The 20,571-nt window shown below is 41.8% G+C and overlaps 1 protein-coding gene across 5 annotated transcripts in view; it reads left to right on the top strand.

The window, feature by feature from the left end:
• The first annotated feature begins 7,966 nt into the window (after positions 1-7,966).
• FBXO10 (F-box protein 10) overlaps positions 7,967-20,571 on the top strand; it is a 64,357-nt gene continuing 51,752 nt past the window's right edge. For 4 of the 5 annotated variants that reach the window (XM_061200220.1, XM_061200224.1, XM_061200222.1 and 1 more), the window contains exon 1: positions 7,967-8,063. The gene's annotated coding sequence lies outside the window, so the exon portion shown is untranslated. Of the gene's footprint in view, positions 8,064-11,173; positions 11,212-20,571 lie in introns of those variants that run through there. The other variant, XM_061200221.1, reaches the window with a different exon arrangement.

The following is a 20,571-nucleotide window of genomic DNA, read 5'->3' on the forward strand; positions in this document are numbered from 1 at the left end:
CTGCTTCCACCCTTGCCCCTCTGCAGTCTGTCCTCAACACAGCAATCAATGGTTCTCTGAAAATTTAAGCCAGAAAATGTCACTACAGCTGAAAAACCTTCAGTGGCTTCCTGTCTTATTCAGAGTAAAAGCCAAAGTGCTTCTGGTTGCCCACAAAGTTCTGTACAGTCTGGGCCTCATTACTTCTCTGATCTTATCTTTTATGATTCTCCTCTCCCTCACTGCACTCTGGCCATACTGGCCTCCTTGCTTCCTCAAACAAACAAGACATGCTACTGCCTCAGGGTCTTTGCACTGGCTGTTTCCTTTGCCTAGGATGCTCTGTTCCTTTAGATTTCCAAGTGCCTCACTCCCTCTCCTTGGGTCTCCGCTTAAATGGCATTTTCCATTGAGGCCTTTACCAACTCCTTTAAAGGTTATGTTTCAATTTGTGAAAACCCAGCAAGTTGTAGACTTAGGATATTTGCATTTTTCTATAGTTACATTATATTTCAACATTTTTTTTTTTTATTACAAGCTCTTTGGCACTCTATACCCCCTTTCTTTATTTTTCTTCCTGGCACTTATTTAATATATTTTTTCCTTATTTATTTTGTTAATTGTCTCCTTTCGCTAAATATATGCTTGATGAGGGCAGGGGTTTTGTCTTACTATGTTCACTGTAGTATCCCAGTACCTAGAAGAGTGCCTGGCACCTAGTAGGCACTCAGTATTCATTGAATAATAGAATGGAAGTAGAGTGGAGAAGTTTTTTTAACTAGTTGTGGGAAGTGTGAGAGTGAGCTGACTAGAAAAAGGTCAGATGGTATTAGAACCCCAGTTAAGATAGGTGATCATGAATTTGCAGTGCTTGGATGTGGGCTTTTTCCCTAGCACTGCTCTGCTGCCTAAGCTCAGAGAAGGTGGAGGGTTGGATTCTTCCGGGGATGGGGCTTGCCACGTGGATAAGGTGATCTGACAGGGTCAGGGAGTGACTGAAATAATGCACAAGGCATCTAAGCTTGGATAAGGAGGAAAAAGCAGGAGGGAGCTGATGGCCAGGAAGAAAACAGAAGGGTCAGTCCTGCTGAGGGCAGCTGTAGGAGTGGGAAGTAGTCCTGAAGACCTGTTATGCCCAAAATACCTTTCCTTCACTTTCATTGGAGAGAAAAGTTCCTATCCTGAAAAACAGAATCCATTCATATTGTTTTCTGAAGAGAGACGTAATCTCCAACTTGTGGCCCTTCAGGCTGTTAGCACAAGATCAAAGTTTGTTGGTTTCACAGCTAAGCATATATGGAGTAATCTGACAAGGACCACATCTAACCTACTACCACAATTTACCCTCCCCCAAGTTATATGTTTATTTAGGAGGAAAGAAAGTAGCTGAGTGCAGATATGTTCATGATACCAAGAGACTGAAGACTAATTTTTATGGGACAATGCGAAACATAATGAAGACTACTGCTGGGTATGATACGTACGGCAATGGGAGGTTATATGATGCTTTTCTTCCCCAAATTCAAATTGCATTGTCTCTGATTATTTGAGCTGATAGAAGGGAAGCAATATAGAGATTACTTAAAATAATAAAGATATTGCAAAAAAAGTTTTTAGAAATGTGGTAGATAAGAATTAAAGCCAGGAGATGATCAAATAAATTGCTCATCATAACATCATTAGTAAAATTCAGCATTTATATGTTTTCAGTGTACTTTTGAGTAAAATTTAATAAGCTTACTATTGAATCTTTACATCAGTTATAGAATTTCATACTCAATTTTTGTAATATCCATTGTTTTCACTGGTCACAAGCATATGAAACAAACGACAAGGATTCTTTACTGAACATAAAAGTGTAAGTAAAATCTCAAACCTATTAAATCAGAAAAAAAATCATTCTTAGTAAAATACTGTTGTTAGCTTACTGAAACAATGATGCTGTTAAAGAAGTTGAAGAGAAAGGCATTTAGTTTAACATCTACTTTTCCCTCTTTAACCTAACCCTCCCTGTTAGCAAGCTTTCTACTACTGTTTAGAAATTCATCACCATAGGGCTTCCCTGGTGGCACAGTGGTTAAGAATCCGCCTGCCAATGCAGGGATCACAGGTTCGAGCCCTGGTCCGGGAAGATCCCACATGCCGTGGAGCAACTAAGCCCGTGCGCCACAACTACTGAGCCTGTGCTCTAGAGCCCGCGAGCCACAACTACTGAGCCCGTGCGCCACAATTACTGAAGCCCGCGCGCCTAGAGCCCATGCTCCCAACAAGAGAAGCCACTGCAATGAGAAGCCTGCGCACAGCAATGAAGAGTAGCCCCCGCTCACCGCAACTAGAGAAAAGCCTGCCTGCAGCAACAAAGACCCAACGCAGCCAAAAATAAAATAAATAAAATAAAATAAGTTATTAAAAATAAAGAAGTTCATCACCATAAAAAGAATTTGTATTTTTTACATTGTTGTTCCCTAAGTTGCAAGGTGCTTATTTATTCCTGATCTGACAGAAAGCACTTAATTTTTTTCAGCCTGTTTTCTTAAGCGTATTGAACTTAGATCACTCTTAATTATCTCACCTTCCTTGAGTTTACACAGAATAGCAGAGGAAGAACTGGGGGGAGCCTAGAAACTGCTAGATACTATAGACTCAGACTATCACTTATTTCCTTCTTCCCAATTCCATGTGTAAATAAGATGGTGAAATAGCATATTTTTAATACTTGTTTCTTGGTAGGAAAAGGACTTAAGGTAAATATGTCTTCATGTTTATGGGTAACTGATGTTCTTTTCACACAAAATTTTAAGAGTAAATGGGTGCTAGGTGTCATGTACTTGGGAATTAAAGAATGCATACTAGGGACAGTTGGGAGCATTTTCATACACAGATACCTGCCAAAGGAGAAGTTCAAGTATAATAGGGAAAAGAACACTGGCAGTGTCAGGCTGCATGTGCAGAGGGCTTTTCCAAAACAAGCTGCAAACCACACAAGAAGCTTTTAAACAAAGACCTACTGAATCAGAATTGCTATGGATGGAGCACAGAACTCTATTTTGTAAAGCATCCAGGTGACTTAATTGGCCCAGGATCTGCTTTGGGTAACCAGACCTTAAATTAAGGTCTTTTCAAATTCTGAAATTCTGGACTGGTTTAGGAATAAGATCAAGCAAAATTAAAGATGAAAGCAATTTTTTAGGTTGCATCAGTAAAATTACAACACTAAGGTCTCCAGGTCTGACACGTGCCTCAGGAGTAGCCCCCTTGGCAGAGTAGAGTTTGGCAGAGTACTGAAGGTGTCTGGAGACCATGCTGCTAGAGAGATGATTGAAAGAATTAGAGGTGGTTAGCCTTGAAAAGACCTATAGTAGGAGTTTGAGAGCTGTTTTTTAAAAACTAAAAGGGTTGTTATGTCAAAGAAAGTTATGGTCCTAGAAGGCACAATAGGATAAAGGTTTGGAAGCCAAGAGGGAAGATTCCTTCTTGAACTCACTAACAACTGCTGTGACCAAGATGGGCAGGGTCACAGAAGGGGCACTTCTTCACTGGAAATGTGTAAGAAGCTGAACATGGATACCCTACAGCAGGGAAGGGATTGCCACTGTGAGGGAAAAGTTTTTGTCACTGTCTTTTCCTCTTGAATACAAGTATTATCCCACATTTTTCTGCCCCACATAATATCTTTACAAAGAAGGGGCTGAATTGAAGGCAGAAAGATTGGCTTTCGGACACTACCTGTTGTCCAGGCCTCTGAAAAAATATTCCCAATCTACCTGGTGGAGGTGTGCACAGTCACAGATACTTATTTATTTAGTGACTACAGAGGACCAGGCACTGTGGTAGGTGAGGGATACAGAAGAGAAGAATGCGGTCATTGTACCAATCCTTAAGAGGCTTACAAAATAGCAGGGGAGTCGCACATTACCTAAGTTCATCAATAATTATGTCATTATATTATATAAACTGCTAGGAGAGTGAAGTAAAGGTAGCTGTGAGAACATGGAATAAAGGAGCCTGGCCTGTTGGGTTGGGGAAGAAGCAGGGAGGGCTCCCTGAGGAAGTGACAAAGTAAGATTTGGATGAATAGGAACTGTCCACATGAAAGGCGGGGGGGTAGTGGGCTTTGAAAAAGTGTTAAAGCATATATGTTTAAGGAAGAAGGCAAGTGTGACTTAAGTGTGTTGTGCACAGAAGAACAAGAAGACCTTCAGTTCTTTCAGGAACTCCTCTTATTTATTGTGTTTTCATACTTCAGTCTTAAGAAAGAGATCCCATCCTGACATCTGCTGGCTAGTATATATACTACAACTCCAAAATATACTACACAACAAAGCCTTAGTCACCTTATTTTTTAAAGGCTACAATAATAAATTAGAAATAAAGCACCAGGTCTCTTCCCTACTCTATTATAGATGTCACCCAGGAGACCATGAACAGTTGCTACTTCTGTGTGCTCAGTTTTACAGCTATGCTTATGTGGTGTCATTTGCCTGCTTTTGTGCAAGTTCACGAAAACATAGAAATCACATGTATAAAAGTTGAACAGACTTGTTACTGAGAGGTAAAAACATTACACAATCACTTATACACTTTGTCTTTTAAACACGGTATCTTATGAAATATTTTCAGAGTTATAAAAGGTTCTTAAATTGTTTTCTTCAGAAACACAGCTGGCTTTAGTCCAATAAGCATTCTGCTAAGGCTAAAGATCTGCTTTAAGCATGTCTGATTATTTTCAGCTTTTTCTCAGTCACATTAGTAGTAGTATTTTCATTTTCCATTTTCTGCCTATAACGGACAAAAATACAAAAAAAAATTCAATATTACATAAACAACTGTACATTGATAATGCTGCATCTGAAACTGAATGTTCCACTGGCAGCTGCCTCACCATACAATTGCTTGAAATATTCATTAATCAGCTGACATTAAAAGATAGATTTGGTGAACAAAGGGTGATTTAGAGACATCGATATGAAATGTAGAAAATGTGGGTTGTTGGAGAATACAGATTTATGTTAGGAAGGAACACTAGAATTAGTTCAAAGTCCTCAGCTCTGCTATTAGTTATGTGACTATATGAGTCAGATTTTTAACTTGTAAACACCAAAATCCAGTTTTAGTAGATTTAAGGAGAAAAGTAATTCATTAAAAGGATTATAGGTAGTTTAGCATCACCAGGAGGCCTGGAGACTAGGCAACTGGAATATCACCCTTTGTCACCTGGTCATTCCATACAACTGGTACAGTGAGGACACCATCTCTGCTGAAGATTAGATGCCACTACTTATTACCAAGGCCACAGTTCCCTGGACTATGATAGCAGCCAGTATTGCTCAAAGAACTTCATCTTGCTGCATTTGCCATGGTCACCAAAGAGAATTACTCCAAGATACAACTTTGCTGTGTCTCTGGCTCCCAATTCAAAGTCCGAGGAATATTTAATTTGTAGTGTCAGGGTCACGTGGAGAAGTAGAGAAAAAAAAATCTGAATTTCAGCTTCTGTAGTGAAAGGCATGCTCTGATTCCCAACAAGCTCTCATAAGATGGGGAATTCCCAAATGTGGGAAGGGAGTTCAGGTACTGGGCAGCCAAAAAGGAATGACACATGTCTACTATGTTGACCCTGGGCAAATCACTCTGAGCCTCCCTTTTCCATAAAACAAGGTAAGTAAAGTTCACATGGCTGAGGAGATGCTGTATGTGTACTTACTCATTTTATAATAAATACCAACTATGTATCAGAATGCAAATATGAGCAGGTCCTCTCCAGTCTAATGGAGGAGAGAAATCAGTAGACGTCAAGTGGTAGGATAGAGGCAAGCACAGGTGAGATGAGGGAAGAAAGAAGAGGGGACTCAACTGTGGTTTACAAATGACGTTCTTATAGTTAAGTATTTATATTTAAAAACAAATTTTCTATGTGACAAGTGATGTTTGCACCACTAATGAGAAAGACAGACAGCATGCCCTTATAGAAAGCGGCTGTTGTACTCCCTTGAAAGGCTTAGCTGTTTTATAGAAATGCCAAAACAATAACGTTGGCTGACACAAATCTGGAAACTCGGGCTTTTGATTGCTTTTTGAGACATCTGGACTACCAGTTTCATACAATGGGACACTCTTCAAAGGATTAAACATGTTATAGCTTTGCCAGTCATACATAATGAGATAAATCATCATGCTCATTGTAGCGTGAACCTCCCCTGTTCTGATCTGATCTGATCTGACCTAAGTCAGAGTGGTCTACTATTTGTATCTAGCTACTGTGTGTACAGCTTTGTCTTTGCTTAAAATAAATTGTTGGCCTTAGGGTGTGTGTTTCTTTGTGTTTTTTTCCATATATAAAAGAGAAGCTGCATAGTAACTTGGGCCTCACCTGAGTTTAGTAATAATACTAAATTCATCATGTGGTAATAATAAATGTAATATATTTTTATAGAATACATTCTGTAGAACTAAGGGCTGAGATCGGTCAATGGGATCACAGAGATCAGCTATTACAAACCTCAATCTGGTGCAATGATTTCTTTTTCACAGCAGTCTTAAGTTAGATTTCTGAGGCTTACATTCTCTTCTAAAATCCAGAGGTCTGTATCCAAATGCGTTTTGATCTCTTCATTTGGATGGCACACAGGCATTTAAAATTTAACAAGTCAAACATTGAGTTCTTGATCTTCCACCCTCCTCCCCAATATGTTCCCCTTACAATAGTTCACTAAATAGCACTTTCATGGGCCCAGTCAGGTTAAGCTAGAACACTGGGGAATCCCCCTAATTTCCCACATCAAGCCAGGTTGACTACCTCGAAAAAAATCTCAAATCTATTTCTCTCCATCTTCACTACCATTACTCCAGTCCAAGTCTTAACCAATCTACTTGCTTCCACTCTTTCTTCTGTCTATTCTCCACATAGTAGCTGGCATACTTTTTTTTTCCAATTTTTTTTTCGAAATATCATACTTTAAAAAGAAAAAAAAAGGTGTCAAATCACTTACACCCTCCACCCTTTCAATGGCTTCCTTTTATATAAAATTTAAAAATCCTTATTGTGACCTAAATGTTGCATGATCTGGTCCCTACCTGCCTTTAATTTCACTTACACTGTTCTCTGTCAACACAATAAGCTTCAGACAAACTGGACATCTTCCATTTACCCAAAGAGCAATCTTCTCTCCTCTGCCCCACCCCACCCAAGAGCTTTCACACAGGCTTTCCCTGCCTCTCTTCCAGCTGGCTAACTCCTTTCTCTGAAAGGTCTTCCCTGACCACCCTCCCTTGCCCCCTAGTTTTAAATCTGGGTTCCTTCAATGCACTTACCACAAATTAAAATACATATTTATTTAAGTGCTATCTGATTAACGTCTACCTTCAATCAAAAATTGAAGACAGAAACCATATCAGCTTTGTTCACCTCTGTGCCCATAATAATAACAGCAGCAACAACAACACTTAGATAACATTTACTATGTGGCAGGTATTGTGCTATACATAAAATTATTTAATATATACTCCTAGCATATTGTTTGGACCATAGCCAGCGGTCAGTTTGTTGAATGCATGAACCCAGTCCCTATGTGCACACCTATAAAGCTGCTCACTACCTCCTGGAACATCCCATTACACTGATAGATAACTGGTGATTGGAAGTATCTTCTTTATATCGACCCCAGCTGCCTCCCTGCAATTTCCACCCAGTGATTCTATTTCTGCCCCTGTGGGGCCACGCAGTACAAGCCTTAATTGTCCTTCCGCAAACTCGACTTCGCAGCATCTTTAGACTCATCCGCCCCTCCTAGCGTCTCCCTTCCCGACCCTCGCGGCGCAGACTCCGCAGGGCTCCTTTCCGCGGCGGTGGTCCGGAAGGCCAGCCCTGCCGCGCGACCGCCGCTCCCGGCATCCCCCGCCCTGCGCGTCACGTGACAGCGCCGCCCCGCAGCGGCCCAGCAAATACCGGCCCAGCAAATACCGCCCCCGGGCGGGGCTCAAGGCGTGACCGGCAGCCCGTGGCCGCGCGCCGCCGTTTTTGCTGCGGCCCCGACGCCCGCGGCCGGCACTTCTGTGGGCGAGTGTCCCGGACAGCTCCTGGCGAGGTAAGGGGGGACAGCCCGCGGAGGCAGCGGGCAAAGTGGTTCTGCCCGCGTCCCCGGGATGCCCAGGCCCCGGAGCGGGGAGCGGCCCGGGGCTGCCTCCCGGGGACCTGGGGCGCTTTGCGAGGCGCGCGGCCGAGGAGGCCCGGCTTGGTCCTGCCGGAGGCTGAGCACCTGGCCCCGGCGGGACCGGGAAGGGTGCCCTCAGGCCGCCCTGGGCCCCGCGCTCCCGCACTCTGCTGGCACCTGGAGGCTCAGCTGCGCCGGAGAACAGCTGTGCCTTGGTTTCCCCTCCTGTGAAACGATCGGGCCGGGAAGGTGGATTCTGCGGTTGCCTTCAGCCTTGAGGTTTCGCGAGTGTGTTAGTGAAGTGGAAGAGGAAGAAGCAGACTCGAGATGGGAAGAACCCTCACCTAGGAACGCAGGAGCGAGTGTCTGAGGCCGGGCACCTTTTAAGTGTCTTCTGTATTTTGTGCAAATCGCAATCCTCTCCCGAGACTCGGTTTCTCCATTTTTAAAGTAAAGGTGATAACCCCTGACCTCCCTTGTTCACAGGACTACAGTGAAGAACAGATGGAAAAGCCATTTGAAGAGCCAGAACTCAGGAGTCAGTTACACCTGGGTTCAGATCCTAGTTTTGCCACTTACTGTGCGTTCTCGAGCCAGATAGAACCCTCATCTGTTAAAAGAAGATAATAACCTTAACAGCTCATGAGATTGTTGTGAGGATTGAGTGTAATAGGACTTAGCACAGTGTCCGGCAGAGAAATGCTCAGTAATTAGTGCTATTAGTACAAGTATTAAATTAATAAGCTAGAGAGACATTCACGTGAGGGATGTTTAGAATAATCACACATCCGTTTCTGTATATTTAGTCCTAAAAAGAGTGCTGTTTTGATTTCCTAAGAAAGGGGCCAAGTGGAACCCTTTCCCCTTTTTTCTGTCTGGGCCCCCTTTGCCTTCTCATTTACAACTGGCCTGTGAACCCGTTGTTTCTACCAAATGAGTCAGGCAGGATGGGAACATTACTGGAGCAGACGGGTATCAGATTCCCTCTGAGGGGAAAGAAAAGTGCCAGGCATGTGCTGCCACCAAAAAAAGCACAATACAGTGATTGACTGTCAGAGGTGGAAGATGCCTGAGAAACCATCTAATCCAGCTGTCTCCTTAGGCAAATGGAGAAACTGGACCCAGAATTGAGGATAGGACTTTGATTTTCTCAGGACCCAACAGAATGTTGGCACTGGGTGGTGGAAAGAACACACACTGTTTACCAGACGCTGTGCTTTCCGTGAGTTCTAGCCTGATTCTTCATTTATTCAACAGGTATTTATGGAGCACTTTGTGCTTGTATACCTGCTCGGAGCTGGAGAGGAAATACACACACACACATTCCTCTGCTGGTTTTTGGTACAATTTAAAATAATAAGTTCCAGCTCCCAGTGAGCCTTCTTCATAGCAGCTGGCCCCAAGGGACGGAGAAGCACACAGAGAGGCCTGAATTGTTTCATGATCAGTCACAGCAGTCCCAGGGCCCTTGTTGAAGCCTGGTGAGATTTTAGAGACTGGAGAAAATGCTGCTTTGTCAGGGCTTTTAGTAAAGGATTTCCTCTGGCCTGCAGCACTTGGATTTCTTTTTCTGATTTCAGGCCTCTTACTGTTTTTAGATTTCTGAAAAGAGCCACCCTCACCACAGTGCCTTCATTTTGGTTTCCATGGTTATCAGATGAATTGTATTTTTATGATAGCACAAGTAGCTGTTAAGTAATACATGGTCAAGAAGTCCGCAGTTCCATATGGGTTTGTTTTCTGGTGGTGGTTCTCTTGTTTTTTTTTCAGTTACAGTGCAGTCATACTGTTGTTTCCTCCCTCCCCGCCTGTTTCCTTTAACAATCGTGCATCAGTGGCAGGGCCAAGAGGAGTGGGAATAAGTAGAAACAGAGATAAAAACACGTATAGACCCTGGTTTAGGTATCTCAGAACCTTTGGAGGGATAATCCAAAGGCATTACCACATGCAAGGGGCAAATCAGTGGGGCTCTGATAAAGATGTAGATTGCAAGCCAGCAAGAGCTTTCAGAGGTGGGAAGGATCCTGTCCTGGGCAACCAAGAAGACATCACATACTGAGAAGCTTTTCAGGGAAGATGTAAAAGAAACAAATTCCTTTTACGTATGTCAGTCACATAGTGATAATAGACAGTACAAGAAGCATTTTGTTCTTTCAGTTTGCCTTAATGAATGAACCTTCTCTTAAGTCACCTATCATGGGCTTTGTCTGAGATGTTTCCTTATTTCTCTCTTTACTCTTTCTGTTAGCTTAGTGATGTATTAGTTTCCTACTCATACACATGATTTTGTGTACATGAAGGTAGATAAGCAGAGACATTTGGTTAAGATTTTGTCTGTTTCATTTTGGATGTTTAACCTGTGTGTCTCATTTCACCAGTTGGGATCTGAGCAGTCACATATTTCTTTATTTTTCCAAATAACCTCCCAAGTCCCTTAATGCCCTTTTTAGTGAGAATTCCGATGTCTCCCACTTCCAAGCCCCACGGGGGCTCAAACACTCCAAAGAAGTCAGTCTTACTTCCACTCTCCAGAGGGGAGAGAACTGCAGAGTCTGAGCCGTCCACCCACATTGTTATTTCTGACACAGCTGTATCATATCACAGTTGAAGAGCTGCCCTGCATGGTCTAAGGATGTGTGGTCACTGCTGCTCAGTGCCTTTATTGGACCACGTTCCTGCCAGCTTGATCCCATGCTTGGCTTCCAAGTTTAGAGCTTTTTCAGGTTATGCTGATGTGATTAGCCATTCTCCCAAAGCACTGCACTCTGGGCCACGTGTGGAGCTTGTCACCAGGCTGGGTTCCTCCAGTCTCCCCTGTTTGGGCGGCACATAGGGCCCTTTCTTACTAGCAGCCTTGGTCAGGGTCACCCCAGATCACCCAATAGATTTCCCTATTTTCAAACCTTTTATCAGGGTTTGGAGGCTGAATCCCTTCTCTGCCTAACCCTAACCCAAGGCTTTTTGGCACATTGCTTCTACTCCTCTCCAGGATTCTGCCTACTGAGGATACTCAGGAATGCTAACCTTTAACCAAGATATCTACTCCAGGACTTTGGGTGCCTACTCACCTCACTTTTCGTAGGTAAGAGGAATCCTCTGGTGACTCTTGGGAAAGCATATATCTGTTCCCGAGAGACTCTGTCCACCTATAGTCCTAAGAGAAGTAGGCATTATTGAAAATTTACTTGACATATATCCTGTTAGGGATTTGGGGGTGCAAGTTTTTAATTTAAAAATGAAGGATTTTCAGTTCCCTCAACTTGCCTAAGAACCAAAAAATAATCAGTATGTTTATTTCATTGTCTTTGTTTTAAACTTTTAAAAATATGAGATACAACAAGAATGCAAGTGAGTAAAGCCCATAAATGTATAGTTTAACAATTCTAAGGAAAATACACATGTAACTACCGCCTATGTCAAGAAATAGAACATTGCCAGTACTCAGTACCCTTTCCAAATCATAAGCGCCTCCCCAGAAGAAACCACTATTTTGACTTTTGTGATAGTCATTTCTTTGCTTTTCTTTGTAGTTTTGTCACCTATGTTTGCATTCCCAAACAATACTAGTTTTTTTACTAGTTTTTTAACTTCATACGTGTAGAATCATACTGTGTGCGTTTTGTGTTTGCTTCTTTTGCTCAACTTGTTTGTGAGCTGAATGCATGTGTTGACCGCACTTATTTTTATCGCTAACAGTGTTTTATTATATGAATGTCACAATGTAGTTATTCATCCTATAGGTGACAGATACTTGGTATTCAGAAACTATAAGCAACATAAGAACAGTGCAGCCAAGAACATCCTTAGACATTTTCTATTGTGTATGTGAACGAGTTTATATATGTTGAAGTGGAATTGCTTTGCTAGATAATGCCAAACGGTTTTCTAAGTGATTGTACCAATTTACTTTCCTACCAGCGATATATGAGAGTTCTAGTTGTTTCTTATCCTTGCAAATGACTTGGTATTGTTGGTTTAAATTTTTTAAACCATTCTCATGGGTGTATAATGATATCTCTGTGGTTTTAATTTTCTTTCCTTGGTTACTACTGATGAGCACTTTTTTGTTGGTTAATCAGATGGCCTGTTTTGTAAACTGCCTATTAAGTCTTTTCCTTGTTTTTCAGTTTTCTTATTGATTTATCGGAGTTCTTTATAAATTTTGGTTAGTGGTTCCTTGTCGGTTATATGTTTTAAAAGTACCTGTTACTCCATGACTCTCTTTTCATCCTCTTAAATGTTGATATCTTAGACCCTATTCTGTAGAAGCAGGACCTGAAGTGGGGACTCATGCTCAAATGGTATACTGGGAGAAGTGCTCAGGAAGAGAATGAGGGAAGCAGGATGGGAAGAGGAGAGGAAGAGAACTAGGTAAGGTGGCAGTTTTCTGGAGAAGGGACCTCTGTGTGTTGTTATCAGCTGACACTTCTATCTGGGGAATGGATGTGCTAGCCAGTAAAGAGGATCTGGGTGGGACACCAATGGTTTTCTCTATAGTCCATCTGATACATTCCCTTCTATGTTAAATTCACTCCATCCAGATACAACTTCTCCAGGATTCTGGTTGGTCACAATTTCTGGGGAAACCTACAAGAGGAAGGTTAGTGGGACAAACTACAATCCCTGCTGCTGCGGTTAGTCCAGAGATCAAACTAATGCCCATCTTCTTCCACCTCCACCATCCATATTAGTTTCCCCTCCTTTGTCCCTTGAATGTTGGAGAGAACTCAGTGATGAAGCCACCTGGGTCTGGAAGTTTATTTTCTTATGTTATTTTTAACCATAGATTCAACCTTTTTAATGGTTCTAGGACAATTTTTTCAATTTCTTCTTAAGTTAGTTTAGTAAGTAATATTTTTCTAGGAATTTGTCTCTTTTAAGGTTTAAAATTTATATAAAGTTGTTTATAATATTTCCTTATTATTCTTTTAATGTCTGCAACATCTGTAGCAATATCCCCTTTTCATTCTGACTTCATTTTTATGCTTTCTCTCTTTTTTTTCTTCTTGAGCTTCAGTAGAGGTTCCTTTCAAAGAACCAACTTTTGTCTTCATAGGTTTTTTTCCGTAGTAAGTTTGTTTTCTATTTCTTTAAGTTCTGCTCTTTAAAAAAAAAAAATTTACTTTCCTTGTATGTATTTTGGTTTTTCTTCTAACTTTTTGAAATGGATGCTTAGTTCATTAATTTTTATACTTTTTATTTTTATTCTTTCCATTTAAGGTTAAACATTTTTCTCCAAATACCGTTTAGCAAGAGCTCACGAGTTTTGATATGTAGTACTTTAATCATTTATTTCTAAGTATTTTCTAGTTCCCATTGTGATTTCCCCTTTGACTCATAGGTATCTTAGAAATGTGTTTCTTAATTTCCAAACATATGAGTATTTTCTAGTTATCTTTTATTAATTGATTGTAGTCAGTGAGCTTGTTCTGTATAATCTTAATCTTTTAAATTTGTTGATATTTCTGTTAGGGTTCTGTTTATGGTGAGTTTTTGTAAGTGTTACATGTGTGCTTGAAAATAATATGAATTCTAAAATGATTGGATTTTATGTAATGGTTCTATGTAATGCCAGTAGATCAGGTTTATTAATTATATTCAAATCTTCATCCTTACTGATTTTTTGCCTATTCTAGCTATTATAGAGAGAAATGTGTTAAAATACACAACTGTGATTATGAATTTGTCTATTTCCCCTTTTTAATTTTTTGCTTTATATCTTTGAGCCCAATTATCAAGTGCATACAAATACAAAGTTGTTATACTTCCTAGTGTGCTAACCTTTTATCATTATGAAGTTGCCCTTTTTATTTCTAGTAAAAGAATTTTTTTAGCCTTAAACTCTATTTTATCTGATATCGGTATAGCTACACCATCTTTTTTGGTTAATCTATGCAGGGTATATCTTTTTCCATCCTTTTAGTTTCATCCTTTCTGTATATATGTGTTTTGGATATGTCTCTTATAAATAACATATAATTGGGTTTTGGTTTTTTATAGCCTTTGTCTCTTAACTGGAATATTTAGCCCATATTCATTTAATATAACCACAGATGTATTTAGGTTTAAGTTTGTCTCCATATTTTATGCTTTCAGTGTGTTTGTCCTGCTAGAACTTCATTTCATTTTAGCTCTTTTTTCCCTTTTTTTTTGAGGTGGGGGGGCACTATTTTTAATCATTTGCTTTTTTTCCTTCTAGTTTGGACATTATGCACTAGCTCTTCTTTAATGGTTACCATTGAATTTTTAACTTAACCAAAGCTGATAAATTATGGAAGTGATAAATAGCCCTACTCTTCTTTTGGACAGTACCGGGACGTTAGACCACCTGAACTGTCTTTTCCCTTTGATGCTTAGTGGTAGACTTGTTGTAATACAATGTGTCAGCTTTGATTAGAGTCATTTAAGCACCCACAAATGGAACAAATGAGATGAGGGAGGAAAAAAGTGAGAGAGCAGAGAATTTCCTTGAGAAAACTATGTGTATATTTGTCAGGACTCTTGGTTGCAAGTGACCAGCTTAGGCACTCTTAACTTTAAAAAGAGAATCTATTGGCTTATAAAACTGCATAGCTGGATCCAGGGGCTCAAAAAATATTTTTAGGGTTCTCTCTCTGTCTCTCTCAATCACTCAACCTTGCTTGTCTTAATTTGGCTTCATTCCTCAGATAGACTCTTCTGAGTTGTCCCCATCTCTGGCAAGGGGGAGGGGATATTCTGATCACCTACTTTGGGTCAAGTATCCATCCTTGGTGGATGGAGGACTGAGGCACTCTGAATGACAGCCCCACCAGGACTAAATGAAGTGGGAGTGGGGTTCTTCTAAGAAACCAAAAGAAGGAAGGTGTGCCAGGCAGACAAAAGTTACAGGTACCAACCATCCCTACACTGAGGAATGGCTGAAGGAGAGATACAAAGAAAGAAGAGGGTTAGAGAGGTTGCAGTTGGAATTAACTCAGTTAATCTGTACAAGAAAAAAAAGGGGAGGACATTACCTGTTCATGAGCCCACTGACAGGGAAGGAGGAAGCCGGTCAAACAACCACCTCCTTCACCCACCAACCACTGGGCACTTCAGCATTGTTGGCTGAGGACATCTTGGTGGTCCACAGCAGCAGAGGTGTGGGGCTCTCTAGTATGTGGAGATGTTTTCAACATGTCAGCCGTGGTGCTTGCTATTCCCCCAGCCTTTTCTAAGAGAAATTTCTACATCCACAACTCCTGTTCATAGAGGGGCAGCCCCAGACATCCATGTTTCTACCATAAAATCTTGCTCTATCCCTGCCCCCTGGTCAGAACTTACTGAACCAGAGATGGACATCAGACCCAAGAACAGCCAATTCATAGTCTCACCAGGGACCTCTGATGTGACCTAGTGGAAAGAAAGATGCATGTTCTCTTAGAAATTTGAACTGGGGACTACAGTTGGACACTTAGCTATAGAAATCGAAGCTGAAGTGGTATTTAGAAAGAAGCCATGAGGTAGAGTCAAGCCTTTGAGGAGTCCTGGCTAGCTGATCTTAGGAGGAAGCAGAAGCAATGAGGTAGAGAAAATTTTGTGTAGCCTCCAGGCAAAAAGAGAATGGAGCAGACCCTTGGAGAGTGACTGAATCATGCGATGAGCGAAGACCCAGACTCCGGCTGCTGAGGGCCTTGGGGCTGCCATTGATCCAGACCTTTCTAGACTCTGGGAAGCCCAGACCTACTATGGTTCTATTCTTGTATTTCCATAAAATCCTATACCCTTAATACCACATATACTCTTATGATAAGCTCTCCCTTATTTGCACTTGCAGTCAGAAGACTCACTAGAGCGGACATTCAGAACTTGGGGGCAGTGCCCACATGGGTGGATTTCTGTTGCTGCCAGTGCCCTTCCAGTGCTACAGTTCTGAAAAGAAAACTCACGCTCTTTGCCATCAGATGGTCGGCAGCTACAAACGTTGTTAGCTCAGTTACAGTAAAGAATCCTGTACACCCAGCGAGCGCTTGGCCTGGTGGGACTATCTGGGGTAGTTGGTTCGGATTGGTTGGGGCCGGCTTAAGGTCTGTATTCATTCCTCATTGCTGCTGCACAGCTCCCTGCTGGCCACAGGTCTGCTGCTGGGCACAGGTGCCTTGATTTTCCCAAAATCTGGCTTGAGGTCCTAAATCTTTGGGCCAGGCTTCCTAACAGAGTACTGCTGTGTCACATCCAACTCAGACACTGTGTGATACTCTACTGCGTAACAATTGCAGGAGTAAATTCATTCTTATTTCATGATCTGTGAGTTTATGTGTAATGGTGAGGATAGAAGGTCCTTGACTATCATGTCACAACTTAGGAACCCCAGAACCTCAGAAAGGAATCTAGGAAGCAGGAAACTAGGAGGCAGGCTGATGTAGTGGAAAGAGCAGGGGCTTTGGACTCAGTCCAGGCTAGGAACAGCAGCTGTGCTGCTTACTAACTAAATAAAAAACGGGTTAACCATGTATTCCTGGAATTGGGCATAAGACTACCACCTCTCTGGTTGTTAGAAGTGCTTATTGAGATGACATACAAAAAACACCTGGTATTTAATAAGCCCTCAACACACCTTTCCCTGCCCCCTCAAGGTCACCCAGTGAATTAGAATCAGGACTAAAACCCAGGTTTTGGGTTTCCTGACCCAGGGCACTCTCCTAGGTGAGAATGAATGGGCAGTGCATTGAAGGAGGGAGAAAGGGTCCTTACAGCTCCCAGCCACAATCAGAAAGCACTATACGTGCATCAGAACACAGCATTCTGGTCTGTGTCATCAAATTTCAGAGCGGAAAATAAGAAACAGTGTTTATTTCTCAGGCTGAAGAGAACTGAGATTTGAAGAAGTGATAAAAAGCCCAGATGAGATTTTTGTCATCTTCAAAGCTTTAAGTTTTGTTTCATTTTCCAATAGTGTGTGTAGGTGTAGGTATGTGTATGGGGCTCTTTCATGGTTCACCGTATTTTTAATCTCTGTGTACTTTCAAACTAAAATCCACAAAACTTTAGGAAATGTACTTTGATTTGAAGAAAAATCTAAAATCATTAACCCATTACAGTTCCTCCACAAATGCAGTTTGTATAATGGTTATTTGCACTGGTGTTTAGTATGTCTCATAATGTGGGAGGAAAATATCTTTTTTTTCCCTTGAAAATATTAAATAGAGTTCTGAACTGTCCTGACTTTTCCTCCTGCCCCTTTTTTATTAAAAGCAAAATTCCCACCACTTTGATACTGATGTGGCCTCCCCTAGGTAGGAAGTAAGTGCATTCTTTTTTATTATACAAAGGTGGGACATGAACGCAGAGTTGTTAAGTCCCTGCCTTCAAGATTACCCAGTGAGAGAGGCAGAGCCCCAACTAGAAGCCGTTTGTGTCCCTTTTGTCTGACTCATGTCAGTATGGGGTAGGGCCATCTGTGCTGGGTCTTGAGGCAGCTCCTCACTGCCCCCCAAGTTAACAAAAACTGCGTGAACTGATCCAGCTGATCTTTCTCCCTGACCCCTTCAGGCTCTCAGAGCTTCGGCCAGACGGAGCTTCTCCTTACTGTGTCCTCAGCCCAGCTGGAAGTTTCCTGCCTGGAGGCTTGGCTGACACTGTTTCCTCTGCCCACAGTCCCCCTTCATGCATTCTCTGGATGCCCCAATTTTACCCATATCTCAGAGTCCAGCTCAGATGCCAGCTCTTCCGTGAAGCTTGGCTTAATGGTTAAAAACCCAGACTTTGGGATCAGGTCTGGCTTCAAAAGGGGGCTCTGCTGCAGTCTAGCAGAGTGATTTGGGGTAAGCCATTTGTCACCTAAGTTCTCTCACTTAGTTTTTTTATCTGTAAAATGAAGACACATACTTTAAATCAGTGCTTCTTAAACATATGATACATGTGGATTCTCTGGTGAAATTGTTAAAGTGCCAATTCTGATCCAGTAGGTATGGAATGATGCCCAGGAGTTGGCGTTTCTAACCAGTTCTTAGGTCCTGGAAACAACATTCTGAGTTGTAAGGCTTTGAAGAGATGTTGAGAGAATAAAAGGAAATAACGCATGAAAAGTGCTTAGTGCTGTTCCCTTCAGACAGTCATGCTAAGTAAACAGTAGCTCCTGATGTTTTTGTTGCCTTCTGTTATAACTGGCTGATTCCACTAGCTAAGGGTCACATTTTTATTCACACACATTTTTATTTACACACGGGCTTTCCCTCTTTTATGGCACTGAGCACTTTTTCCCTGTATTGGGGGGTTTTCTGCGGGGGTGGGGGTGGTGCGTTGGGAGTGATATCTTTGTCTCCTGCCAGACTTGAGGGTGGGGTCTTTATCTGATTCCTGACTCCTCGCAGTGCCTACCACCCAGTCCTATACATAGCAAGTGTTGACTACATACTTGGGTTTTATTTGCTTTTTTTTTTTTTATTCCACAAGGATCTATCTCACAGTATGGATTCTATAGCTGAGACTATTCAATAGTCTCAGCTGTTCTAATATACCAGATAATGATGATGGTGATCATTCATTCATTAAGTGTTTATTTGAGCACCTACTGTGGGTCAGGCATAGTTCTAGGCATAATACAAAGCAGTGATACAGAGTTTCTGCCCTCAAGGAGCTTACATTTTACTCAGGGGAGACAGACAGTAAATAAAAGTATTATATAAAATGTAAGCTCCTTGAGGGCAGAGAACGTCTAGTTTGTCACAGTGAATTTCTTCACAGCAGGTGTTCAGGCCATGTGTCAACTGGCCACCCTACGTCTGCATGTGCTGTCTCACTTCTCACAGGGGTAGTCCCTGTGCTGTAACTCGGTATTTCCTCACGTCCCCTTCACCCACCCCACACATCCACTCACACAAAAGCGTTTGTGAGCTGCAGAGATGTCACTAGAGGTTTTATTCCTGACCCTAACTTACCGACCCATCATGATGCTCAGTGACCTAAATGGGCACAGCAGCCATGCTCTCAGAAGCAGTGGCAGCCTAGACAGCAGAACAAAGCACAGCAATGCTTTGGTTCTGGTGCCTCATGTTGACCAGAGTTCTGTACAGTTTTCTCAGGGTGTTCAATCCCAATCTCTCCTTTATCAAATCCTTTTCTATTTCATGCCCTTTAGATGTTAGGCCGGCAAGGCCTTGGTCATCTTCACTCTCTCTAGTGATCTTACCCCATGGCTTTAAATGTCATTCAGGTCTCTGTTCAAGTGTCACTTCCTCAAAGACCTTCCTTGACAACGCTATCTAAAATAGCACATGTGGGGGGCTTCCCTGGTGGTCCAGTGGCTAAGACTCCGTGCTCCCAATGCAGGGGGCCTGGGTTCCATCCCTGGTTGGGTTGCTAGATCCCACATGCATGCCGCAACTAAGAAGTCTGCATGCTGCAACTAAGAGTCCAGATGCCACAAGGAAGATCCTATGTGCTGCAACTAAGACCCGGTGCAGCCAAAATAAATAAATAAAATAAATATTAAAAAAATAAAATAGCACATGTGTGCATGGACACATACACGCCTTAGCCTGCTTTATTTCTCTTCTTAGCATTTATGTTATTTTTTAAACGTATTGCCTGTCCCTGAGGGTCTTGTCTTATTTACTGCTTGTCAGTACTTGGAACAGTGCCTAGCATAGTAGTAGACAATCGACGAATATTTGTTGAATAAATGATTTTTTTCCTTTGGAAATTCTCAAAATTCTCATGAGGGGTAGTGAGATAGCCATCATTAGCCTCTTTACAGATGAGGAAATAGGCTCACTTTAACCTCACTTAAGGTTAAAGGATTTGCCTCAAGTCACGGGGCTGGGAAGCAGTAGAGTCTGCTTGTCGAGAGCCAAGTTTCACGGGACTCACCTCCCAAGAGGGTGGCCTCTGCCTTCCCCACTGAGGCTGGGGACACCAGGTGGCCCAGAGGCATGTGGATCCCTCCACTGTGCGGTTAGGTAGAGGCCACACAGAAACCCTGAGTTCTCACACTCTTGGGAACACATTAAAAAAGGAGCAGCTTGAGGTCTACCTCAGGACCTGCTCCCTCCCATCCAAACAAGTTCCCACTGTTGTTTCTTTACAGGCACAGGCTTTGGGGGATATTTGTTACTTTTAACTCCATAGCTCAGAGGCCCCAGTGGCAAAAAGAAGGGCAAAACTTGAATACATTTTTTAAAATTGAAGTATAGTTGATTTACAATATTGTGTTAGTTTCAGGTATACAGAGTGATTTAGTTATATATATTTATTTTTTAGATTTTCCATTATGTTATTGCAAGATACTGAATATAGTTCTCTGTGTTATACAGTAAATTCCTGTTGCTTATCTACTTTATGTATAGTGTAATAGTTTGTGTCTGTTAACCCCATATGCCTAATTTACTCCCCCCTGCCCTTTGTTGACCATGAATTTGTTTTCTGTGTGAGTCTATTTCTATTTTGTGTATAGATTCATTTGTATTATTTTTTTAGATTCCAC

This window comes from Eubalaena glacialis, chromosome 9 (assembly GCF_028564815.1).
Source record: "Eubalaena glacialis isolate mEubGla1 chromosome 9, mEubGla1.1.hap2.+ XY, whole genome shotgun sequence".
Classification (NCBI taxonomy): Eukaryota; Metazoa; Chordata; class Mammalia; order Artiodactyla; family Balaenidae; genus Eubalaena; species Eubalaena glacialis.